The following is a 24,335-nucleotide window of genomic DNA, read 5'->3' on the forward strand; positions in this document are numbered from 1 at the left end:
AGTAGACGCACAGGGTTGAGCAATCACCGCTACAACCCAGTTCCCCAAAGAGAAACCCTGCACCCAGGAGCCCTCGCTCCCACTGGCCCCTGAGCAGCCTCCTCCACTGGCCGTGGATCTGCCGATTCTGGATAGTGCGTGTCGATGGGACGGACAACCGATGGCCATCTGGGTCCGGTTCTCGCCCTCAGCACGTGTTCTCAGGCTCATTCACGGTGGAGCCTGTCAGCACTTCAATCTACATGCCAAGCTACTACTGAACCTTCAGGAGCCACAGAAACACCTCCCCAGGAAGCCTTCCGGGATTTCTGATGCGCCGGCCTCATCTGCTTCTATGGCCGCGCCCGCGTGGGCTGCATACGACTTTGTGTCATTGAACTTGGGGGCACATTTCTGAGCCTGAAAGACCAACTGGCACTGAGACCCTGCACACGGGAGGGGAGATGGAGGGGAGATGGAGGGGAGATGGAGGGGGAGATGGAGGGGAGATGGAGGGGAGGTGGAGGGAAGATGGAGGGGAGATGGAGGGGAGATGGAGGGGAGGTGGAGGGAAGATGGAGGGGAGGTGGAGGGAAGATGGAGGGGAGATGGAGGGGAGATGGAGGGGGAGATGGATGGGAGATGGATGGGAGATGGAGGGGGAGATGGAGGGGGAAATGGATGGGAGATGGAGGGGGAGATGGATGGGGGAGATGGAGTGGAGATGGAGGGGGAGATGGATGGGGGAGATGGACGGGGAGATGGAGGGGAGATGGAGTGGAGATAGAGGGGGAGATGGATGGGAGATGGAGGCGGAGATGGAGGGGGAGATGGAGGGGAGATGGAGGGGAGATGGAGGGGGAGATGGATGGGAGATGGATGGGAGATGGAGGGGGAGATGGAGGGGAGATGGAGGGGGAGATGGATGGGAGATGGAGGCAGAGATGGAGGGGGAGATGAAGGGGAGATGGAAGGAAGATGGAGGGGGAGATGGAGGGGAGGTGGAGGGAAGATGGAGGGGGAGATGGAGGGGGAGATGGAGGGGAGATGGAGGGGGAGATGGATGGGAGATGGATGGGAGATGGAGGGGGAGATGGAGGGGAGATGGAGGGGAGATGGAGGGAAGATGGAGGGGGAGATGGAGGGGAGGTGGAGGGAAGATGGAGGGGGAGATGGAGGGGAGATGGAGGGGAGGTGGAAGGAAGATGGAGGGGGAGATGGAGGGAAGATGGAGGGGGAGATGGAGGGGAGGTGGAGGGAAGATGGAGGGGGAGATGGAGGGGAGATGGAGGGGAGGTGGAAGGAAGATGGAGGGGGAGATGGAGGGGGAGATGGATAGGGGAGGTGGATAGGGGAGATGGAGGGGGAGATGGAGGGGAGATGGAGGGGAGATGGAAGGAAGATGGAGGGGGAGATGGAGGGAAGATGGAGGGGGAGATGGAGGGGGAGATGGAGGGGGAGATGGAGGGGAGATGGAGGGGGAGATGGAGGGAAGATGGAGGGGGAGATGGAGGGGGAGATGGAGGGGAGATGGAGGGGAGATGGAGGGAAGATGGAGGGGGAGATGGAGGGGGAGATGGAGGGGGAGGTGGAGGGGGAGATGGAGGGGAGATGGAGGGGGAGATGGAGGGAAGATGGAGGGGGAGATGGAGGGGGAGATGGAGGGGAGATGGAGGGGAGATGGAAGGAAGATGGAGGGGGAGATGGAGGGGGAGATGGAGGGAAGATGGAGGGGGAGATGGAGGGAAGATGGAGGGGGAGATGGAGGGGAGATGGAGGGGAGGTGGAGGGGGAGATGGATGGGAGATGGAGTGGAGATGGAAAGGGGAGATGGAGGGGGAGATGGAGGGGGAGATGGAGGGGGAGATGGAGGGAAGATGGAGGGGGAGATGGAGGGGAGATGGAGGGGAGATGGAAAGGGGAGATGGAGGGGAGGTGGAGGCGGAGATGGAGGGGGAGATGGAAGGAAGATGGAGGGAGAGATGGAGGGGCGATGGAGGGGAGACGGAAAGGGGAGATGGAGGGGAGATGGAGGCGGAGATGGATGGGGGCAGATGGAGGGGAGATGGAGGCGGAGATGAATGGGGGAGCCCCCAGGATTCTGTCTCAGCTGCAGGAGACACGAGCAGGACCCACAGGGCATCTGTGTGAAGGACCCTGTGTGCTCTGCTCCCTCATCCTGAGGCCTCGGTTGGTCGGCTCCTCGGCTCAGCAATAGCCCGGGAAAGAGTCACGGACAAGTCACATTCTCGGCGTGTCCCTGGGCCTCCGCACCCTCCTGCAGCCACAGGGACGCTCCCCTGACCAGGACCGAGAGCAAAGACCTCGCTCGCTTGCCCCACCGCACACTCCCCCACGTGCCCTCGCTGAGACGGAGTTAAAGCTCCAGCCGATGCCATGGCCCCGCCTCTGTCCTCACACACTCGGAGAGCTCCCCTCCGTTCTGGCTCTCCGCTCTGCCATCCTTTTAAGTCCTTCCTTCTCCACGTCTCAACCGGCTGCCAAGCCTCCCCTCCCAACCGGCTCTATTTGAACTGGCCGCCCGCCCAGTCCTCGCGGCCTCCCCCCTCCCCCGCGCTGGGCCCCTCGCTGCGGCTTTGCTCTGGAGAAACTTGGACAGGCTGCTTCCCGTCCCCCGTTTACCCGTGTCCGTCACGGGAGCAGCGCTTTCATGTCGCTTTGCTGAGACGTGCTGCCTGGTGCCCTCGCTGGGGGGCGGAGGGTTGGCACGGGGTGGCTGACGTTGGCTACGCTTGAGTGTGGGTTGGCGCTGGTTACACTCGCCGTTTGTCACGTGGGGGGCTGTGGCGGGGAGGGGGGAAAGGACACGAAATATTTCCAAGGCGACATCAAAGCCACTTTCCGGGGTGTCGGCCTCGACCCCGTTTCACATGAGCAGAACACAAACGCCAATAAAAATAAAAATGCCAGGCGGCTCCACGCAGCCAGGGCGGCCGGCTGAGCGGCCCGTTTTACGAACGTCGCCAAACGCAAACATTCCAGGATTTATTTTCCCCGCGCAGAGCCTCCTGCCTGCCCACGGTGGGCTGTTTATTCCAAATCGCTGGGTCGGGGGAGGGAGCATACGCTCAGGCCGCGATGCCAAGCTGCAACCCAGAGCCCGTTTTATGGGGGAATAAAACCCCCGCAGAGCAGGCTCGCGGGGGCCGGCCGACGGCAGGTTTACGAGCGCGGCACCGTCGACGCCATTATAATTAGTTCCCCCCGAAAGTCTCATTTTTTAGGGCCGAGATCTGAGTGTTTCTCTCTGCACGTGAATATCTCTGGACTAGAGCAACAACAGCATGGAGGGTGAGTCACAGGCCAGCCTGGGCTTGAAAGAGAACGCAGATCCTATAAATCTAGCCCACATTCTTTTACTGGGAATGACGGACTTTTATGAAAACCGAGGACTGTAAATCAGAAACCTAAATAGCTTGCTTTGCAGCAGATAAACATAGATTTATGTGGTGGCTGAGCCCCAGCCTAACCCTCTCAGGGAGCCACAGAGGGCCCTGGCAGGGGGGTGCTGTGGGGGTGCTGACGTCAGCACGGGCATCTTGTCCTCAAAGCCGGGGTGTGGGGAGCGGATGTGCCCCAGGTCTATCTCCGCTGGCAGAGGTGGGGTCACGAGGAGTGTGTCTTTCTGTGGCCAAGCACGCACTCCACCCCAGTGGGGTGCACAGTGAACCCCCAGGCTCTGCGTTACTCCAAAGGCCAGTCCCCACTCCGTGGGCACACACGCAAGCTAATTGAGGAGGGGTTTCTGTGCGGGGGCTTATAGGTGAGACTGTCCGCACCTGGGCTTCGAATCCCTGCAGGTGTGACCTCTTCTAAGTCACCAACCCTCCCCACACCCCCCCTCCCGCCCCTCACCTCAGCCTGCTCATCTGCAAAAGGACACATCTACCTGGCATGTTGCAAAGATTAAACAGGACAATGACCTGAGGTGTTCAGAACAAGGGTGCAGCTCATGATGCCACTGGACACATGTTACTGGGGGTTGTTACACTGTTATCGGGGTTGTTACACTGTTACCGGGGTTGTTACATTGTTACCGGGGGTTGTTACACTGTTACCAGGGATTGTTACAGTGTTACCAGGGATTGTTACAGTGTTACCGGGGGTTGTTACACTGTTACCGGGGGTTGTTACACTGTTACCGGGGGTTGTCACATTGTTACCAGGGATTGTTACACTGTTACCGGGGGTTGTTACAGTGTTACTGGGGGTTGTTACACTGTTACCGGGGGTTGTTACAGTGTTACCGGGGGCTGTTACACTGTTACCAGAGCCGCTGGGCACGTGACCAGGCTCCTCAACTGCAATGTGCACACTGGTCGCTGGGTGACCATCCAGTTAAGCTCGGATCCCCTGCACCTGAGGGTCCAGCGCTAACACCTCGCAGGTGATGTGGAGGCTGTTGGTCCCTGAGCGAACCCCCTCCACCTGTGAGTGGTGTGGGCGCAGAATTCCGGATTGACCACCCTGCCCACCTTCCTTCTCATTCAGTTCTCATTCCAACGTGTGGCCCTGGCCACGGACCCAGCGCTCTGCCTGTGGCTGGTATTTACAGCCGTCAAGGTGACCCCAAGCAGGGACACGGGTCTCCAGTCCTCTCCTGCCCTGAGATGATGGCTGCCCAGGTCCGGTCCTGGGTCCCATCTCCAGCCCTGCTGCCCACCAGCCCCTGCCTCGTGCTCATGTTTCAGCAGGACCCACCCTGGGTCCCGACCCCGACTTTAAAGGGACCAGGTGGGGAGGATGGGGCTCCGTAGGCTTTGTGTGGTGTTCCCCGCAGGAGGCCCCCTGCCCCCGAGACAGAGGCTGGCGGGTTAATGGAGAACTGGGGCTTAATCATTAACGCTCAGCAGGGAGGGTGTGTGCGGGGAGGGGGGGGGCTCCGGCTCAGCCTGTTGCGGGGGGGGTCCAGTCGGTGTCAGGGCTCCCTGGGGCCTGGGGTTGGCTCCTTGGCCCATCCTTGCAGGTGAGGCTTTTGCTGAAGCTGAGGGTGGGGGGAGGGGGGGGTGGGTAGTCCTCTCTGTGCGAAACCCCAGCATCTGGGGAGATGGGGGCACCCAGACGGCGCCAGACTGGGGAGCTGGTTCCTTCCACGGGTTCTGCCCTGGGAGGTGTGGGGTGTGGGCTCACTTCCCACGCCCGACCCGTGACCACACGAGGGAGCACCGAGCCACCCAGCGGCCGGGGGCGGGGGCGGGGGGGCGGCGGCCCCTGCACGGGTAAGGCTCCACAGGCAGCTGCACGCCTGCCCCCCCCCTCGGGCTCTCCCCAGCCCCCCCGCTCCTCAGCTCTGACCCCTGCTGGCCCCCCTCCCCCCTCCCCCCACCTGTCCACCGCCTCCCCTTCCCACACTTGGTCCTTATCTCACTTTAATCATTTACCTGGAACTGGGAACAGGCCTCCCTCAGTGTGTTCCCAAGTGCTGGGCGGCCCTGGAGCCCCCGTGAGAGTCTTTGCTTCCCGTCCTCCTCCCCCAGGGGCGAGGCCGGCCTGACCCTGCACCTGCCGCAGCCTCTTCTGAGGGAGGGAGCGGCCCCGCCCACCAGCTCCTCCCTGGGATGTAAAGAGCCCCATGTGTGTGTGTGTGTGTGGGGGGGGGTGGTCCCTGGTTTCTATTTATCTTTCCTTCTCTAACAATCACGCTCAGCTCCACATGGGGAGCTAAAGGGGTGCATGATCACCCCCCGCCCCCCATCCCTACCCCTAACCCTCCCCCGCAACACACAGCAAAGCGCCTGGGAAACCAGTCAGGTGGAGACAGAACCGTTGATTCTGATTCAGAAAACGGGGTTTCCTGGGCTCCCGGAAGCCCCTCTGCTGCCCCTTTCCAGTCGCTGTCCCCCCGCCCCCCGCAAAGGGTGACCACATCTCACACCATCCATCCGACCTGCTGTTTTCACATCAGCCCCACAAACCGGTCCCAGCTGCTTTCACTCAGCATTTGGGAGGTTCATCCCCTCCTGCCTGCTCCCCCCACCCTCAACCCCCCACCCCCGTCCGTGACCGAGATGGTTCTTTCTCGTTGCTGCCGGGCATCCATTGTGTTTATTTATTTTTTAAAGTAGATTTTTATTGATTTCAGAGAGGAAGGGAGGAGGGAGAGAAACATCAATGGTGAGAGAACACCACGGACCGGCTGCCTCCTGCACGCCCCACTGGGGGTGGAGTCTGCAACCCGGGCCTGTGTCCTGGCCGGGAATCAAACCCTTCAGTCCACAGGTTGACCTCTACCCACTGAGCCGCACCAGCCAGGCTGTTGTGTTTATTGTGATGGAGACTCTCCATGCAAAACACACGATCCCGTGGGTTCTGAGAACCAGTCAAGACGCAGATAACAGCCTTCGTTACAAATGAAACAGCAGCACCGGTGCGACTCAGATGTGGCAAACGCAGTGGAGATGGACGTGGATCACGAAGCGCGGCATTTCAGATCCGTCCTTCAGGGCGATGGCGTTTCGGACTCGCACCCCTGCCCGGGGGAGGGGGGGGGGCAGTGGGAGCGAATAAACCCAGCCAGGCACTCGATCCTCGGCCGTCCCGTGGGCCAGGCCCGCGGTGGCACATCCCACCCAGCACTCCCTGGCGCACCTCAGCAGGACACGGGAGCCCAGGAAGCACACACGTGGGCTCCAGGGCCCCTGCCAGGGCCCCTGCAGTAATGGGGCTGAGCGGCCGGAAGCCCAGGACACACTGCGGCCCTGCCCCCCTCCCGGAGCAGAGAGACCCAGACAGTTCAGGGCTCACAGGCCTCAGGCTCGGAGCTGGACTGATCTGGCTGAAACCACGTGCCCCAGGCCCCACGGAGGGGAGGGCACTTCCTGGAAATAGCACCTGGCAGGCCAGGCGGGATCCCCAGGGGCTGGGAGCTGTGCCCGGGCCTTGGGCTCCCTTTGGCATAGATTCCACCTCCTCTCCAGGGACGAGAGTGTGTGTGTGTGTGTATGAGTGTGTGTGTGTGTGACTGTGTGACTATGTGTGACTGTGTGTGACTGCATGTGAGTGTGTGTGTGTGTGAGTGTGTGTGACTGTGTGAGTGTGTGTGAGTTTGAGCGTGTGTGTGTGCGAATGTGAGTGCATGTGTATGTGCATGAATGTGTGTGCATGAGTGTGTGGGGGGACGTGGTCTGAGAAGGGGACATGGCCTTTGGAACCAGGACTGACCCAGAGGATTTGCTGGGGCAGGTCCCGGCCTCCCTGCGGCTCCGGCGCCGCTGCCCCTCTGGTGGGCGGATTCCCACCTGGCCCCTCTTCCATCCCTGCCTCATCCACGCATCCACACATCCATGTATCCACGCAGCCTCTGCTTGGTTCCCATTCTCTGGGGACGGCGTGGGTTCTGGCTTCTCCACCCGCTGAGTCCGGATCACGGCACCGAGCTGGCTGCCAGGGCTCCTCTGAGGCGGAGGACCGAGAGCAGGTGTCACCCAGGACCAGGTGCGATGCCACCTGGAGCCTCCGGAGGGTCCGAGGCTGGAAAACGACCTCAGAGCCCAGGAATGTGAGGCGGAACGGCCCCCGGGACTGAGCTGGTGGTCTGGGCACCGCACTCCCAGACGCTCTGAGCAACACGGGGCAAACTTTCCAAAGGGCTGAACGCTGGAAACGGCCTGGAAAGGAGGTGGGAGAGCCACGAGTGGGTGGAGGCGGCGGGGCTGGGCCTGCACACATCGAGCTCCAACCAGGAGCCCCCGTCCCGACCTCACACCGCTCTGCAGGAAACGCCCGGCCGGCCCTCTCCCCAGGGGGAAACCGAGGCACAGAGGGGTCAGGAAGCACACCCACGGCTTCAGGGGCTCCAGGAAGGACCCAGAATTGGAAGCCATGTCCGGCTGTTCCTCAGACTCCGTTACAAATATCCGTCTGCCAACGACCGGCGGGGAGAGGGCTGGCACCTTCCCGCAGCGCCGGGCGCAGGTGCAAAGTCACAGAAGCACTCCTGTCCGACGAGGGGAAAACGAACCAACGAACAAATGAATGAACGAATGGGTGAACGAGAAACAAAACTGCTTTGTGAGGTGGGGACCCAGCCTTGGCGGCCCCCCCGACCTCAGGCTGGAACCTCCCTCGGCAGTTTAATCTGAAAGCTGCCCGGCTAAGCTTGCCCGGCTGATAGGGCCCTGTGACTCCCGCGCCCCCTTTATCTGCAACCTGACTCCGAACAGGAAGCCGGAGCTGGGAGGGGGCCCAGGAAGGAATGGCAGGATTAGCCGTTTAATTCTGTGTCTCCCAAACCTACTGAGTTTAAGAGCCACTCCCCGTGCGAGGCCACAGGGCAACGCAGGACACAGGCAGGTGCCCTGTGAGGCGTGCAGGCTCCTGGGAGCCTGGTTACAGCTGTCATGCAAACGGTGCGTGATCTGGACAGGGAGGGACTGGAGCCCGGCCTCATGGCCACCCCCTGAGAGAGCCCGAGACCAGGCTCCACGCAGATCCCCGAGAGACAGGCCAGCCGCACGGCCACCCCCGGGGCCTTTCAGCGGGACCCAGCGGTCAGGAGGCTCCGCCTGGCCCTGTGTGTGGAGGACGCATCCCTTCCTGCCACAACCAGCGGGCGGGAAGATGCTCGGCTTTCCTGTTCCACAAGCCCCCACCCGCAGCTCCAGCTCGGCCTCAGCTTTGCCTCCAGGAGCCGTGGCCCAGCCCTGCCTTTCCCAGGCCCTGCCTGCCTCCCCTCACTGCTGGCGACGCCCGCGCTGACACCCTCACACCCACCTGCTGTGGCTCTGACTTTTCAAGGACTTTTGGGAGTTGGCTGAGGAAACCGTATTCGAGACGACGTTCCACATGCAGTTAATAGTCTAGTCCAAGGTGACGCACACTCGAACTCCCTCCTTCTTAGCGGGTCCACGTGCGTCGGAGCTCACGCACTTGATGTTTACACGTCACAGCAGGAGGAGGGAACAGACCTCAGCTTCTCCTTCTCGCCGGGTGTGCGTGACCCACCGTGGTGGCCTGCGATGGCCGTGATAAAAATCAACAAACACGTAAAAAAGGACCCAAGTGGAAGACGGGTGAGAAGTGCCGGGCACACGGACTTGGCGGGTCCCCTCTGGTTCCTATCACACGAGATGACACGTTAACCACCAGAAGCGAGCGGCGCACACACGCGTGTTCGGCAGGTGCAACTATCATCATCGTATTTTCTGTCCCGCGTTAGAGCTCCACGAGCCTCCTGCTCCAAGAACAGCCATTCGCCCTGGGAATTCCACGTCCCCCCGTCCCCCCAGGACACGGGGGCAACACCGGGCCCCAGTGGACGGGCTCGGGGCCCTGCCTGCCATCCTCGGGCGGGGACACGGGCTCTGAGCTCCGAGCGACGGGCTCCACACAGTTGGAAACAGCCATGGACACTGCGATGGATAAGCTACTCCTGGTCTTTAAGCACTTCCTTTGGTTCAGCCACAGAACCCTCGATTCTAGTAACACCCCCAAGACACAGAACAGATTTTCCCTCAGCAGCTGCAGGTGGGGGGGGCTAGAACCTGCCCCCCACGCCAAGCGGGGCGTCCTGCTGTCAGCAGGGCCTTCTGCGGAGCCATGGCTGCTGGGGATGAGTCCGACTCCGCGTCCACCTGGGACTGTTTAGGGCTCGGCGAGGCCTCCGGGGGAGGCTCCTGTCTTGTCCCACATGCGCCTGTTTGAGGAGGGGCCATCGTCTCCCGGGGAGGCAGCGCTGGGGTTCCCTGCGGAGCCCTGAAACGTCGCCGGCATCACCGTCCCGGGTCCCACAGGGCAGCTCAGCCAGCATTTCCCACGGTCCCCGTCGGAGGGACTCCTCCGGGCAAGACCTGGCGGTGGGCACAGCCCGAGGGCCAGCCTGGCTCTCCTCTGGCCACACACGCTCCCTTCGCTCGTGCCAGGCACAGAGCCCGCTGCACAGACGCCGGCGTGTCTGCTCCGCGTCTCGTTCCGCAGCCGTGGTCTCCCTCAGCAATGTCTGCGCGCAGGGGGCACGTGTGGGCAGACGGCCGTGGGCCGCCCGGCGGGAGCCCGTGGTCCCCGCAGCCTCTGAGCTGCAGGACCCGCGGGCAGCACCGCGTCCAAAGAACCAGAGCCTTTAGGCCAAAACGGTAATAAAGGGAGTTTAGCTGGAATTCTCACAGCTGGGGAAGTCCCCGCTCAGAGCCGGCAGCCACCATGTCTCTCACCAGCCCCCGGGCCCCCAACCAGGTCTCGGGCGCCTCTCCCTCCACTGCTTCCCGCCCCGGCTGGACGGGGGTGACAGGTCAGCTGGGGGCGGAGGAGGTGGGGGTGGGAAATCCGAACCCCCTTCGTCTGCGTCACCTGGTCTGAGCTGGGCTGTGTTCTGAACGACATCCTGTTATTGTCTGATTGTGTGCAAAGTGCAGACAGGTCATCAGCCTGATGGCGTGGCCACACGGAGCCCGCGGGCCGTTCTCAGTTCTGTTACTTTACACGTTTCCAGAGCCCACGTGGCAAAGCCAGTGTGAGCCGCCCTGTGCACCCACGTCTGCTCCCGCACGACTGACCCACCGAAACCGAGGTTAACGAAGTAGAGGAAGTTGCTCTAAAAACCAAGGAGAGCGCGGGGGGCGGGCTAGAAGGGGTCCATGGGGAAAAGGGGATCTGTAATACTTTCAACAATAAAGACTTTAAAAATCCGACGCGAGGCAGATGCCAGATAGTAAATTATAAGTTCCTCCCTCTGCTCTGATATCGGGAAATCAGGGAAACTGACTGGAGGAAGAAACACGTCCTGAATTTATTAAAGACAGACCCTCCTGGTGAGGACAGTTCCCAGAAAACAACTCAATGGAAAGGAAACCCTGTGAGCCAGTCCCCAGACCACACGTCACGGTGTGACAATCGGCTCTCATTCCCTTTAAACTGAGACGGGGCCGCACTGGGGACACAAGGGGCCTGGCGAGCGAGGCCCTGCCTTCAGGGGGCACCCGCTCTGGCTGGGCCACGGCCAGAGCTGAGCCGACGCTGACCGGACGGCGCCCCGGTGGTCCAGAAAGTGGCTGGTCAGGAAGCCTGCATCGCCGAGGCCCAGAGCAAGGGGCCCGGTCTTCCCGTGGGCGCTGAGGGTCAGGAAGCCACACGGAGCAGAGAGGACGGGTCCGAGGGGCAGCACGCACAGCTTGGGGGCGCGTGAGAGTACGTGTGGGGGCAGCAGACAGTGAGACTCCCGGGAACCTGGGCCAAGGTGAGGACGCACCAGGTGCCCCTGGCAGATGGAGCATAGGGACCTGCAAGAAAAGGTTAAACCAACAAGGAAAACTGGCCTTGACACTTGATCCATGTAGCAGAGACCCAGTTAGTGGACTGGGCTCAGCCACAGCAGCCACACACAGTATGTCCTGGATCTGCTGGCGTCCACAGCCCAAGCCCCTCCTCCCGGTCATTCACCATCACCATCACTATCACCATCTCCATCATCGCCATCATCATCGCCATCATCATCACCATCCTCACCATCGTCATCATTACCATCATCTCCATCATCACCATCATCATCACCATCGTCACCATCACCATCATTACCATCATCACCACCACCATCATCATCACCATCATCATCATCGCCATCACCACCACCACCACCACCACCATCACCATCGTCACCATCACCACCATCATCGCCACCATCATCGCCACCATCATCGCCATCATCACCACCATCATCGCCACCATCATCGCCACCATCATCGCCACCATCGTCACCATCACCATCATTACCATCGTCACCATCACCATCATTACCATCACCACCATCATCATCATCACCATCTCCATCACCATCATCATCACCATCATCATCACCATCACCATCGTCACCATCACCATCATTACCATCACCACCATCATCATCATCACCATCTCCATCACCATCATCATCATCACCATCATCACCATCACCATCGTCACCATCACCATCATTACCATCACCATCACCACCACTACCACCGCCATCATCATCACCATCGTCACCATCACCATCATCACTATTGTCACCATCATCACTACCATCATCATCATCATCACCATCTCCATCACCATCATCATCACCGTCACCACCACCCGCCCCCCCCCCCCAGCATCAAACGCTGGAGGCTCTCTGAATGGGTCACATTATGAGGGAGCACAAGTGACTTTACCCCGAAAAGTCCCTCTACTCATCCTCTGACTGGAAGAAGGTCCTCACTTTCTCTTTAAGCTCCAGCTGGGCCCCTGACTTTGATCTCGTCCCTCCTTTTCCTGTTCACCCCTCCGGCCCAGTCTGCCGTCTTCACTCCAGTCCCTGACAGTGAGGCACAGGAATTATCTTTGCAAAACCAAACCAGCCCAACGAGGTGTCTGGCTTAACAAAAAGCCAGTTCTCCCCCAAGCAGAATTCTACTGTTAAATCTTACAGCTGAAAAACAATTCTTTTCCTCCTACTTCACAAAGTTAGAATATCTAAAAGGTACATTTTATCAAATCTCCTTTATTGCCCATAGAGCCTGTTGTTTTCTATATAGAGTATATCTCTGATCATCATTATATATAAATTGTCATTATGAATGGAATGTTATTCATTATACTTCCTGTTTTTTTTAGTGTGAAAGTATTTTTTTTTTGTATATTTGTTTTGGAATGGAGTATAATGCCATTGTTTCAAATGGTTTTCTCTGTTTATTCGCATGAGTTTTTTCTGGTATCTAATCATTTTATCTTCAAATAATAAACATTTTGTTTGCTTCTTTCCAGCACTTACACCTTTTGTTTTGGTTGCTTGTGCGGGCGTGGACAGATGTTATGTGTCAGTTATGACAACGCCCCACCGACAGTGGATTCTACTTGCTGATATTCTGTTTAGGATTTACAGCCGTCTTTCTGATACGCTTGGTTACAGCGTTTTTCTGGTTCTACCACAACAAGGAACGCATCGAGAAGCACCCCTTTCTCCGAGTTCTGGGACAATCTTCACAATTTCCGTGTTGTCTGCTCTCTGATGGCTTGAGCCCTGCAGGCTGCCTGGGCCTGGCTCCTTTGAGGAATCACTGTCTTGAAGCTAATTTCAGGATTTCTGTCTTCTTAAGGTAAAAAATGTCTTATTTCTAAAGTAATTGTCCACATCATCCAAGTTTTAAAATCCATTTCCACAGTTTTACAAAGTACCCTTTAACACTTTAAAAACATTCCCCCTACAGGGTGGTTACCTGCCTTTCTTTTGTCTAATTTTGGATCGTTGTATTTCCTGACCCTTTTTCCTTCATTAATTACGGTAGATCATGATTTGCTTTTTTGGTTTTCCATAGCTCTTTCATTAGTTAATGAATTACACTGCGTTTTGGTTTTCTGGTTTAAATTCAGCCTCAAGCTTTTCATCTTTATTTCCTCTGTTGCAGGTCTGACAGCTCTGACTTGCGCGACAGACTTCACTCCTTCTGATGGGAAATGAGGGAATTTACAGCCGTGAGATTTCCCCCCCGAGAACAGCGTTCACTTCAGCTCAGTCATCCCGGCAGCAGCCTTGCTTGCTGGTCTCCCAAAGGCGGTGGAGGGGGAGGCCTCGCTGTCTGTCTCTCTTATTTCTCCTGCGTTGCAGCTTGTCCAGAAAATGCAGCTATTGTCCTTCTACCATTAAAACACGTTGATGTCTCCTCTTTGGTGTAATGCGGCCTTCACACCTAGTAAGCAATCAACACCTACAGTTATTTCATAAATACTTGGAAATAACATACATTCTCCAACGTGATATGTTATGTATGTGGAGAAATATATAGTACATAGAGCACATGATCTCATAGCATCTCATTGGCTCAGTTGGAGTCACATGCCCATCTCTCAACCAATCAGAGTGTCTGGGGAAAATACACGGCACTGACTGGCTTAAGCCTGGGTCCCTTAACCTCCTGAATCAGGCCTGGTGTCCTGTCCCAGAACCACAGGAATCACGGCCTTGTATGATACTCGACGCTGCCAACATCGTCCACACTCCACTCTTCGGGGCGCATGATGCTCCTTCTGAAATGCCTGTTTCAAGCAGCCTCTGAGTAGGAAACACTGCCCCGGCCGGTTTCGCTCAGTGGATAGGGCGTCAGCCTGCAGACTGAAGGGTCCAGGGTTCAATTCCAGCCAAGGGCATAGGCCTGGGTTGAGGGCTCGATCCCCAGTGGGGGCGTGTACAGGAGGCATCCAGTCAATGATTCTCTCTCATTGATGTTTCTATCTTTCTCTCCCCCTCCCTTCCTCTCTGAAATGAGTAAAAATATGTTTTTTAAAAAAGAGTAGAAAATATTTCTATTCCAAGACGACTTGCATACGTTCAAAACATGAAAACGCTGCCTTTTTCTCTATTTCTTCCAGCTCCCGTGACCTTCACGTGGGGGAGTGCTGAGCCCAAGGTCCCCGCGCTGCCTCCATGCTCAGCCTCCTCCCAAACCTCAGAGGAGAGGCTGCGCCCGGGGAGTTTAAGATGTTCTGACCAACAGGCCAACGCCTGGGGCGAGGCGTGTCAGTTAGGAGTGACCCCGGGGCGGGAGAGGCGGGGGCAGCTGGTCTGACCGCGGGCAGTGTTGCTGCTGAGCCCTGGGGAGCAGCGCGCGGGGTTCCTCCTGTCTCTCTTGTATGTCTTTAATGTTCAAGACGCACAGATTTTAAAAGGTTCTATCGTTGTCCCAAGAAGCCTTCGTGTGGAGGACTGGTCGGGGCTGGTCTGAACGGGCTCCCTCACTCGGTAACTGTGCTCCGGGCTCCGGGCAGCCAAGGAAGCTGCCTCCTGCCTGGGAGGATCCAGGAGGTCATGGACTCGACAGGTAACCACCTCCCAGCCAGCGGGAGAGTAGCTGCTGCGCCGAGCACACGGATCGCGTGCTCACGATGACGCCTCCTTGGTGGCTGGTGGGCAGCCCCGCCCATCAATAACGGGGCGCTCCCCTCCTCCGGGGCACAGAGCGACGTGATGACTGCGACCCCGGATTTACGAGCCAGAATCTCACTTGGATAACGTGGGTCGCTCGCCGGAGTACCTGGTGGGGAGAGAGCTGAGTCTTTGCCTGGATCCTCGCCAGGGGCCATAAAAGTTCCTCCCCACTCGGTGAGGCTGTGCACCCGGGGGAGGCACCTGGCTCTCAGGACGCTGCTCTCCGGGCTGCGCCAGGTAAGCTCGGACCTCGACGCCGTCCACAGACTCGAGATTCATGGCAACGAATTCCCGCCTCCGGGCCCCAGGCCCACGCACGTCGCTGCGACGTCACCTTGTGCGCCGGCAGCAGAGCAAGGGGCCCGGAACCCGGTCAGGCCTCAGGGCCAAACCGCCGGTGAGATGCACGAGGCTCTATCACCGTAACCCCATCTGTGTCGCCACGTTCTCCAGCACCGAGTCCGCGTGGAGACATTTTTATCAATTTCTCGCCACGGAGCCTTCAATTCATCCTCTTAAAGTTGAGGAGAGCCCCACTGCCTCAGAGCACCCCAGCCCCCTGCGTGGGCCACCAAGGGCCCTAATTCTACTTTATAAAGAGAATGAGGGGCCCGGCCGGGGGCTCAGTGGCTGAGCGTCGACCTGGGAACCAGGAGGTCACGGTTTGATTCCCAGTCAGGGTGTGTGCCTGGGTTTTGGGCTCGATCCCCAGTAGGGGGCGAGCAGGAGGCAGCTGATCCATGATTCTCTCTCATCAGTGATGTTTCTATCTCTCTCTCCCTCTCCCTTCCTCTCTGAAATCAATTAAAACATATATTTTTAAAATACTTTAAAACAGAAGGGGAGCGAGGGGAGCAGATAGCAGGAAGGCAGAGCGCCCGGACGTGCCGTGTCCTGAAACAGCCCGGCCCGTGGAGTGCGGCCTTGTGGGGCCACATCTGGAACCACTCGGCGCTGTCTCTGCGGCTTTATGAACAATAAAAGCAACCGCTGGATGTTCCTGTGCTTACGCTCGGGCGCAGGCATCCTGGCCGCGCTGCTGACAAACACAGATTCTCATTTCCCTGCTGGGTCCAAAGGCAACAGATGGGCTGAGCACAGAGGCCGAGTGTTCTCCTGAAGCGAGCGCTTGTCTCCGCTGCGATGGTGTAACCGCGGGCACGCGGCTCAGAGTTTCCAACGTCCGGTCGGTCCGTGCAAACCTCTGGGCTCCCCACACCAAGCAGGTCCCGTCTTAAAGAAACAGGCGAGCGCTGAGGACTTCCTACGTGCGGTTCCGGCCAAGACAGAGAAGAGGCCACGGAACTCCTGCTGAGCCCAGCCAGCTCCGTCCTGGGCCCGCAGTCAGCACCGTTTCTTTTATTTTTATGACACGGGGAGAGGCTTCTTCGAAGGGATCCCCGAGCTGCTTGCAGTCAATGTTCAAATTCACAAACATCCTTAGAAATGTCATCAGAACCAAGAGGGTGAGCCCTGGAGGCCAAACCTGAGAAAGCAAAACGCAGCTGCACAGGGAGGGGTGGTGGGCAAAGGTGGGGGGAGAGGGGGTGGGCAAAGGTGGGGGGAGAGGGGGTGGGCAAAGGTGGGGGGAGAGGGGGTGGGCAAAGGTGGAGGGAGAGGGAGTGGGCAAAGGTGGGGGGAGAGGGGGTGGGCAAAGGTGGGGGGAGGGGTGGTGGGCAAAGGTGGGGGGAGAGGGAGTGGGCAAAGGTGGGGGGAGAGGGGGTGAGCAAAGGTGGGGGGAGAAGGGGGTGAGCAAAGGTGGGGGGAAGGGTGGTGGGTAAAGGTGGGGGGAGGGGTGGTGGGCAAAGGTGGGGGGAGGGGTGGTGGGCAAAGGTGGGGGGAGAGGGAGTGGGCAAAGGTGGGGGGAGAGGGGGTGAGCAAAGGTGGGGGGAGAGGGGGTGGGCAAAGGTAGGGGGAGAGGGGGGTGAGCAAAGGTGGGGGGAGAGGGGGTGGGCAAAGGTAGGGGAGAGGGGGTGAGCAAAGGTGGGGGGAGAGGGGGTGGGCAAAGGTGGGGGGAGAGGGGGTGGGCAAAGGTGGGGGGAGAGGGGGTGGGCAAAGGTGGGGGGAGAGGGGGTGGGCAAAGGTGGGGGGAGAGGGAGTGGGCAAAGGTAGGGGGAGAGGGGGGTGAGCAAAGGTGGGGGGAGAGGGGGTGGGCAAAGGTGGGGGGAGAGGGGGTGGGCAAAGGTGGGGGGAGAGGGAGTGGGCAAAGGTGGGGGGAGAGGGGGTGGGCAAAGGTGGGGGGAGAGGGGGTGGGCAAAGGTGGGGGGAGAGGGGGTGGGCAAAGGTGGGGGGAGAGGGGGTGGGCAAAGGTGGGGGAGGGGCAAGCAAAGGTGGGGGGAGGGGGGTGAGCAAAGGTGGGGGAGGGGGGAGCAAAGGTGGGAGGAGGGGGTTGAGCAAAGGTGGGGGAGGGGGGAGCAAAGGTGGGGGAAGAGGGGGGTGAGCAAAGGTGGGGGAGGGGGGAGCAAAGGTGGGGGAAGAGGGGGGTGAGCAAAGGTGGGGGAGGGGGGAGCAAAGGTGGGGGAAGAGGGGGGTGAGCAAAGGTGGGGGAGGGGGGAGCAAAGGTTGGGGGAGGGGGGGCACCTGCAACAATGTCAACATTAAAATGTTTAATAAAAATGAATGAGTGAATTGGGAAATATGGAAGAATACGCGTCTCCATGAAAATATCACCCAATGGTCACCATGAATTGTAAGCTGATGCAACAAATGTGAAGTCATAACAGCATTGGTTGTTAAAGGGACGCGGTTGGTTGGGAGTCGGGAGTAATGCACCCACAGATTGAACCGAGGGCCCAAGGGTCGAGCCCAGCCGCCGCCCGCTGAGGGTCACTTTCGTTCTCTCCGCATCCTCAGGCCTCGTCCCGGCCTGGTCCTTCGTACGAGCTCAGGCTCGGGATCAGGGTCAGCGACAGACCCGTCTGTCTGTGAGCAGAAGACAACCACGGCTGCAGGCTGGTCCTGGGAAACCTCGGCACCCGCCTGCTCCATGGAGACCACGGTGCAGCCCAGAGGAGAGACTGAGCCCTTCGTACAACTCAGGGAGGCACAGACCGACCCTCACGACACGCGGACGGGGCCCGAGAGCGGCGTGGAGCGCGGGCCCCTCGGGTCACTGCCAGGCCCCCGGACAACCGTTCACAGGGGAGGGGAGGGGTCGCCCGCGCTACCGGGGGGGGATCCGCTGCAGACCTGCCTCCTGCCTGACCCTCGCCAGCTCCTGTGCTCGGTCCACTGCGTCCTCAAAGAGTTCACCCCAGCCTGGCCGGTGCTCAGTGGGTGAGAGCGTCACCCTGATACCCCAAGGGTGTGGCTCCATCCTGGGCAGGGCACACAGGAAGCAACCAGGGAATACGAGTGGTGAACAACAAATCAATCAATAATCAATCAATCATCAAGAACAACACACAGTTATCCGGAGTGCACTTCCTTTTGCCAGATAAACATGTGAACACAGCCTGCTGGGCAGGCGCCGTCGCCACGGACACAGATGGCAGAGGGAAACTGAGAAGGCACCGAGTAAACATCGCTCAGACGAGGGCGCTCCACGCACCAGGGCTGAGGGCCGACGGCGCGACGGCGGCAGATGGTCGCAACATTTGCCAAAAAAATTCTTCTTTTGGATCTTGCTCTTAACGCTGATGATCGTGATGTAGCTTGAGAACCAAGGAATGAATCACCAGAGAATGTTATTAACCGGAGCTCCACTGCTAACTGCTCTCCATCCCGGGCAATCCTGTGGCTGCCGCCTGTTGAACTGAAGGAATTCGGGCAACAGGGAGGTGACCAGACACGCGGTGCCGAGTCAGGCGGGTCCGGATCTCTGATCTCCGGGTTACGAGCCACGTGATTGTGGGCAGGTTACCTACCTTCCGTGAAACTCAGTTTCCCTGCCGGTGAGACGGGGCCGAGACGACCTCCTAGGAACGCTGCGGGAATTAAGTGAAACCTGTGCCCCGTGTCTCGTCCGTAAGGCTCCTCCGTAGCCGAGTGTCCTTCCTCTCTGGGACCGGAAGACGCCGACGCTCACTATCAGAGGGCGAGGAAGAAGCGAGAGCCTGGCTCACCCAGCAACCCAGCCCCGGGCGCAGGGGAAACCGAGGCAGGAGCACCGTCGGCGTCTTCGGGTCCCGGAGAGAAAGGACACCCTGGTTCACAGGTCGGTGCTCAACTACCGAGCCACCCAGCCAGGCTAATGCGGTTTTAAGTGAAAAATAAGAACTTGCATCATCGGTATTCTGAATAAACGCTAATAAAATTAATACTAATAAATTAATAACAATGTTGAATTTTTTCCTCACCGTTACACTGTGTGACGCCAGTTTTCAATGCAGAGCGTTGAGCTCACACAAGGCCTCATTAAGATCGCGAACGAGTGTTTCCTAGTTTGCACAGCAGATGCTTCCGTTCTCACCAGAGCAGTGAAAGGACCTGGAGACGGACGGGAAGGCAGTTGTCATTGTGGTAAAATACAAGCAACAGAACCGACAGTGTAACCACTTCTAAGGGGCACACTGTGCAATCACCACCACCGTCCACTCCCAGAGCCTTCGCCTCTTCCCAGTGGACACCGTCCCATGAGACCCCTCCCCCCCGCAGCCCCTGGCTCCCAGCATTCCCTGCTCCCCCAGGTGCCTCAGCACAGGGATCCCGCCGTCCGCGTGCTGCTGTGACCGGCTTCTCTCACTCAGCACATCCCCCAGCTCCTCCGGCTCCTCCAGGCTCCTCCGGCTCCTCCAGGCTCCTCCGGCTCCTCCACCTCCTCCGGCTCCTCCAGGCTCCTCTGGCTCCTCTGGCCCCTCCACCTCCTCTGGCTCCTCTGGCTCCTCCAGGCTCCTCCGGCTCCTCCACCTCCTCCGGCTCCTCCAGGCTCCTCCAGGCTCCTCCGGCTCCTCCACCTCCTCCAGCTCCTCCGGCCCCTCCACCTCCTCCGGCTCCTCCAGGCTCCTCCAGCTCCTCCGGCTCCTCCACCTCCTCCGGCTCCCCCAGCTCCTCCACCTCCTCCGGCTCCTCCGGCTCCTCCAGGCCGCAGCACCAGGCAGAACCGCCCTCATGCTCAAGGCTGAGTGATACTCCTTCCTACGGCCGGACCTCCGCTGTTTACCCATCGGCCCGTGGACACCAGCGTGGCCCCACCTTCGGGCCGCAGTGAACAGTGCTGCTGGGAACACAGTGTGCAGGTGCCTGAGGTTCTGCTTTCGGTCCTTTTGGGTAGAAACGCAGAGTGGGATTGCTGGACACACGGGGACAGACAGAGATGGGAGGAAACAGAGACAGACAGACAGACAGAAACAGGGGGGAGGTGTGGACAGACACACACACACACACACACACACACACACACACACACGGAGAGACAGACAGACAGACGGTGGCTGAGCTGGTCCCAGAGATGGAGGGAGGCCCCTGCGCACTCTGGGCTCAGGCCCCGAGCCAGTGTGACTGTCTCCCAATCCCGTCAGGCAGCCTGCCTGGGAGGTGCTGGGATTCCCAGCTCCCTCGCTCGCTGGTCAAACCCTGTAAAGGCAGGAGGGGCCGTTTCCTGGGGCTGCTGCTCCGAGGCTAAGACTGGCCGAGACCAACAGGAATGTGTGCTCTCTCCGTGCTGGGCCAGAACCTGACAACAGGGCTGTGCCCCCGGGAGGGTCCTTCCTGCCTCTTGGGCTCCTGGGGCTCCTTGGCTCCTGGCTGCATCCCTTCAATCTCAGCTTCTGTCTTCACGTGGCCCCGCCCCCTTGTTCACATGACGACAAGGCTGCACCGTGGACCGCGTGGCCCCACGCACAGCGGTGTCCCTGGATTTCAATCTCCTGAACTTCCGTGTCCACACAGTCATGTTTGTCTGAGCCCCAGTGTTTACACATTAAATATTTAAAACCTCAATCCTCTTGGAACGAGTAAGTACTTGTGCCAATGTGCTTCCTTCTTAACTGGTTCAATCATTAACGTAACATGAAAATTATCTCTAAAGCCTTTTAATTATCGAGAGGAAGAGAGATACCAGAAACGGTTCCAGACGTGTAGTCTCAGATAACAGGGATTACGTGTCTGTGCTTTGGGCAACATGAAGTTCTGCTTCTTCAAACAAGCGAGATAACATCTCTGAGAAACGTACCAAACTTTTAAAGGCGACGCTGGAGCCCAGGAAGGTTAGAGCCGCTCGCGGCCTCGGAGCCCATGGGGCGGGTCGCTGAGTCCCGGATGTATGGGGTGAACCGTGAGGGTCACCAAGGCCCTGACTGTCCCCTGGAGAGTGAACACCCCCTCCTCACCCTCAGGATCAGGTGAATAACAAGAGGTGGTGCTGAGGGCGCGGGCCGGGTGGAAACAGCTCACGTAGGAATCCCTGGAGGGGTCACCGGTCTATGGCCCCTCTATGTGTGGGGGTCCTGCAGGGCCAAGTCCAAGCGCCTAGTAGCTTTATCAAAGCATCAAGCTTGACAACCGGAGAGAGAGGACAAAGGGTGGGGCCCCCATCCCCAAGCCCCTGCCTCACATATTTATATATTTTTAGGCCCCGGCCCGTGGGGCTCAGCTGGTTGGAGCGTCCTTCCGAACACGGGGTGAGTTCAGGAGGCAACCGAGCCATGTCTGTGTCTGTCTGTCTGTCTGTCTCTCTCTGTCTCCCCCCTCCTAGAAAAAAACAAGAGTGAAAGAACATTTTTAGTGTTTCTTCCCGTCTCTTAGGGTTGGGCAATCTTTCGGAGGCTGGGGTTTTATGCCCTCTCCTCTCCCTGTGCCGCCCACTCTGCCCTCGAGGGGACAGTCAGGACGCATCTGGGGAAGAGGCCTCTCCTCCGGCCGCTGTGGCGTCTCAGCATCTGAGTGAAGCTCAGTCCGAGGCCTGTGTCACTGCACCAGGCGCGCGCACACAGGTTAGGGCCCTCTCCACAGGTTGGGACCCTCTCCACAGGCCAGGACCCTCTCCACAGGTTAGGACCCTCCCCACAGGCCGGGACCCTCTCCACAGGCCGGGATGGGGACAGATGGTGTGGCCTTCCCTCCCGCCCCGGGGAGCTGGGCACAGGCCCAGGACAGGATGGACCCAGGACCCTGGTCCACCCAGCAGCCAGGGCATTAGTTCCGACTGACGCCAAAAAACACAGATTCCACAGACAATCCGCGCCGAGCGGTGCCAGGAAGGCGTGCCTGGTCCCCACCGCCTTTGCCGCGAGCCCTGCTCAGAGCTCGTGGCCTGACGTGCCTGGTGCCCCCGAGAAGGAAATCCACTCCCGGGCCACGCCCGGCCCCCTCGCCCGAGGCGTGTTGTCCGCACCCCACACGCGGTGCCGAGGGGCAGGGCTTGCCTTCCTTCCGGAGAATCTCCGTTGGTCTCAGCCACGTGCTCATGATTCATCGAACGTGCAGAATCAGGTCCCCGGAATCCGCTTCCTGCTGAAAACACGTAAGATTCATCTTCCCATCTGCCCGTCACCTGAGGCCTCGGGGCAGACACGGAGTTCCGTCTTGTGACGCAACAGCCAAACGTCTCCCGACGTTCCCTTCTGGCCAACGCTGTCGCCGCGAGGCCGCGCTGCCTCCCAGGCGGCATCCCCGAGTCAGGGCGAGCTCACGGCACGGTCGCCAGCAGGTGGGTTTACACCGCCTTCTCCATCTGCGTCACTTTCCTGTCTGCTTTCCACTCGCCTGTCACATCAAGACTGGATCCCGGGCTGACGGAGTGGCTTCACGTGACTTTTATCAACAACAGTCAAGAACAGGAGAAAGCATCTTACTATGAAATGACCTTGACAGTGAAGAGGTTTTTTCTAAATATATATATATAGTTGATTTCAGAGAGGAAGGGAGATGGAGAGAAACATCAATGATGAGAGAGAATCATGGATCGGCTGCCTCCTGCACGACCCCTACTGGGGAGTGAACCCGCAACCCGGGCCTGTGCCCCGACCGGGAATCGAACCGTGACCCCCTGGTTCATAGGTTGACCCTCAGCCACTGAGCTGGGCCGTCCGGGTGACGAAGAGTATTATTGGCTGGAAACTTTGTGAATATCAGACCACACATGTTGCCACAAACACACATTCTCTTCAAAAGCTGCAGAGTCCTGGGCTGATGTGCTGCTGACAAGCAGGACTGAGGTTGGCCCAGCACTCTTTTCTCCAGGAAAATTCGGCTTCTCCGTAGAGAGCTCCGGTCTGACTTTGAGATCTAATGTGAAGAGAAAGGGTTCAAGATCGGAGTTAATCAGGCACTGAAGGTCATCCGCCTGTAGCGTTCGGCTCAAATCAAAAGCTGGCCCACTGGCTTACGGACCCCCGATGTTCCCCAGGTGGCGGTCACAGTGGTGGTTTGTTTATCTTCAGGTGGGATGTCTGAGACCCTGTGACATGTAGAGACCAGCCCGGCCGGCGTGGTTCAGTGTTGAGCGTTGACCTAGGAACCAGGAGGTCAGGGTTCGATTCCCAGTCAGAGCACCTGCCTGGGCTGTGGGCTCGATCCCAGTGGGGGGCGTGAAGGAGGGAGCCGACCAGTGATTCTCTCTCATCATGGATGTTTCTATGTCTCTCCTTCTCCCTTTCTCTCTGAAATCAATTTTTTTTTTTTTTAAAGTAGGGAACACTTCCATGGTGAACTTACCTGTGGTTTCAGGACCCTGAGCTCCAGGCCAGGCCTCCCTCCGGCCACTTCGTTTTAACAACAGAAAACAAAGCCGCCTCATTGCAGACCCTTCCCCTGGGCGAGGCCCGCTCTTCCTGCTGGAAACCCGAGTCCTCGGCGGAGAACTCCACCTCAGCAGCAGCCAGGTCCCCGTGGATCGGGAGTATCTCCGACTCTAATTGGATTAAAAGTCACGAAGCGTGCTCCCGGCCGAGCGTGCAAATCGAATTAGCCCCATCGCACTTTTTAAAAATAAAGACTCAGTGCCTGTGTGTACGTTATCATCACACGTTAATGACCGCGTCGCAGGCCCGGAGCTGCTCACGTTACCGGAACCCACGTCCCTCCAAACACCCTCTTCGTTGTTTTCTTTTGTGCAAGAGCGGAGCTCGCCTCTTAGAGGGCCACGGCTCGGCTCTCCCGGACGGCCGGGAAGCCGAAACCCCGCACTTTGCACAGGAGGCAGTGGACATCCAAGAGGCGGGACACGCCCACCACCTCGCAGGGTTGGCGGCTGCACCGCAGGCCGGACCCAGCGTCCCCTCCTGCGCTGTGCACGCTCCTTACGCCCCAGTCCCCATGGGAGGGACACGCGGGGGTCGTTCCAGGTGGGAGAGGAGCCTGGAGCACCCCAGGCGCTGGCGGGGCCACCCCCAGGCTCCGGGCCACCCTGGCCTCACTGTGCACTGTTCCACCTCAGCCCCCCTCAGCGCCCTCACAGTGCCCCCCACAGCCCCCCTCACAGCCCCCCTCACAGCGCCCCCACAGCCCCCCTCACAGCGCCCCCACAGCCCCCCTCACAGCGCCCCCCACAGCGCCCCCACAGCGCCCCCCCACAGCCCCCCTC

General features: G+C 59.1%; 2 long non-coding RNA genes across 2 annotated transcripts; one reads left to right on the forward strand and one right to left on the reverse strand.

The window, feature by feature from the left end:
- Positions 1–17,394: 17,394 nt before the first annotated feature.
- Positions 17,395–19,755, reverse strand: LOC139001107 (uncharacterized). The gene is made up of 4 exons (XR_011469849.1): positions 19,557–19,755; positions 19,171–19,300; positions 18,739–18,898; positions 17,395–18,626 (listed from the first exon to the last, which is right to left on the reverse strand). It is a non-coding gene; the product is annotated as an uncharacterized lncRNA (long non-coding RNA).
- A 1,139-nt stretch (positions 19,756–20,894) lies between these two features.
- On the forward strand, positions 20,895–23,752 carry LOC139001108 (uncharacterized). The gene is made up of 3 exons (XR_011469850.1): positions 20,895–21,153; positions 21,384–21,432; positions 23,441–23,752. It is a non-coding gene; the product is annotated as an uncharacterized lncRNA (long non-coding RNA).
- The last annotated feature ends 583 nt before the right edge of the window (positions 23,753–24,335 follow it).

The sequence above is a fragment of the Myotis yumanensis genome, unplaced genomic scaffold (assembly GCF_028538775.1).
Source record: "Myotis yumanensis isolate MYYU_CA2020_CCGP unplaced genomic scaffold, mMyoYum1.0.hap1 SCAF_101, whole genome shotgun sequence".
NCBI classification, from domain to species: domain Eukaryota; kingdom Metazoa; phylum Chordata; class Mammalia; order Chiroptera; family Vespertilionidae; genus Myotis; species Myotis yumanensis.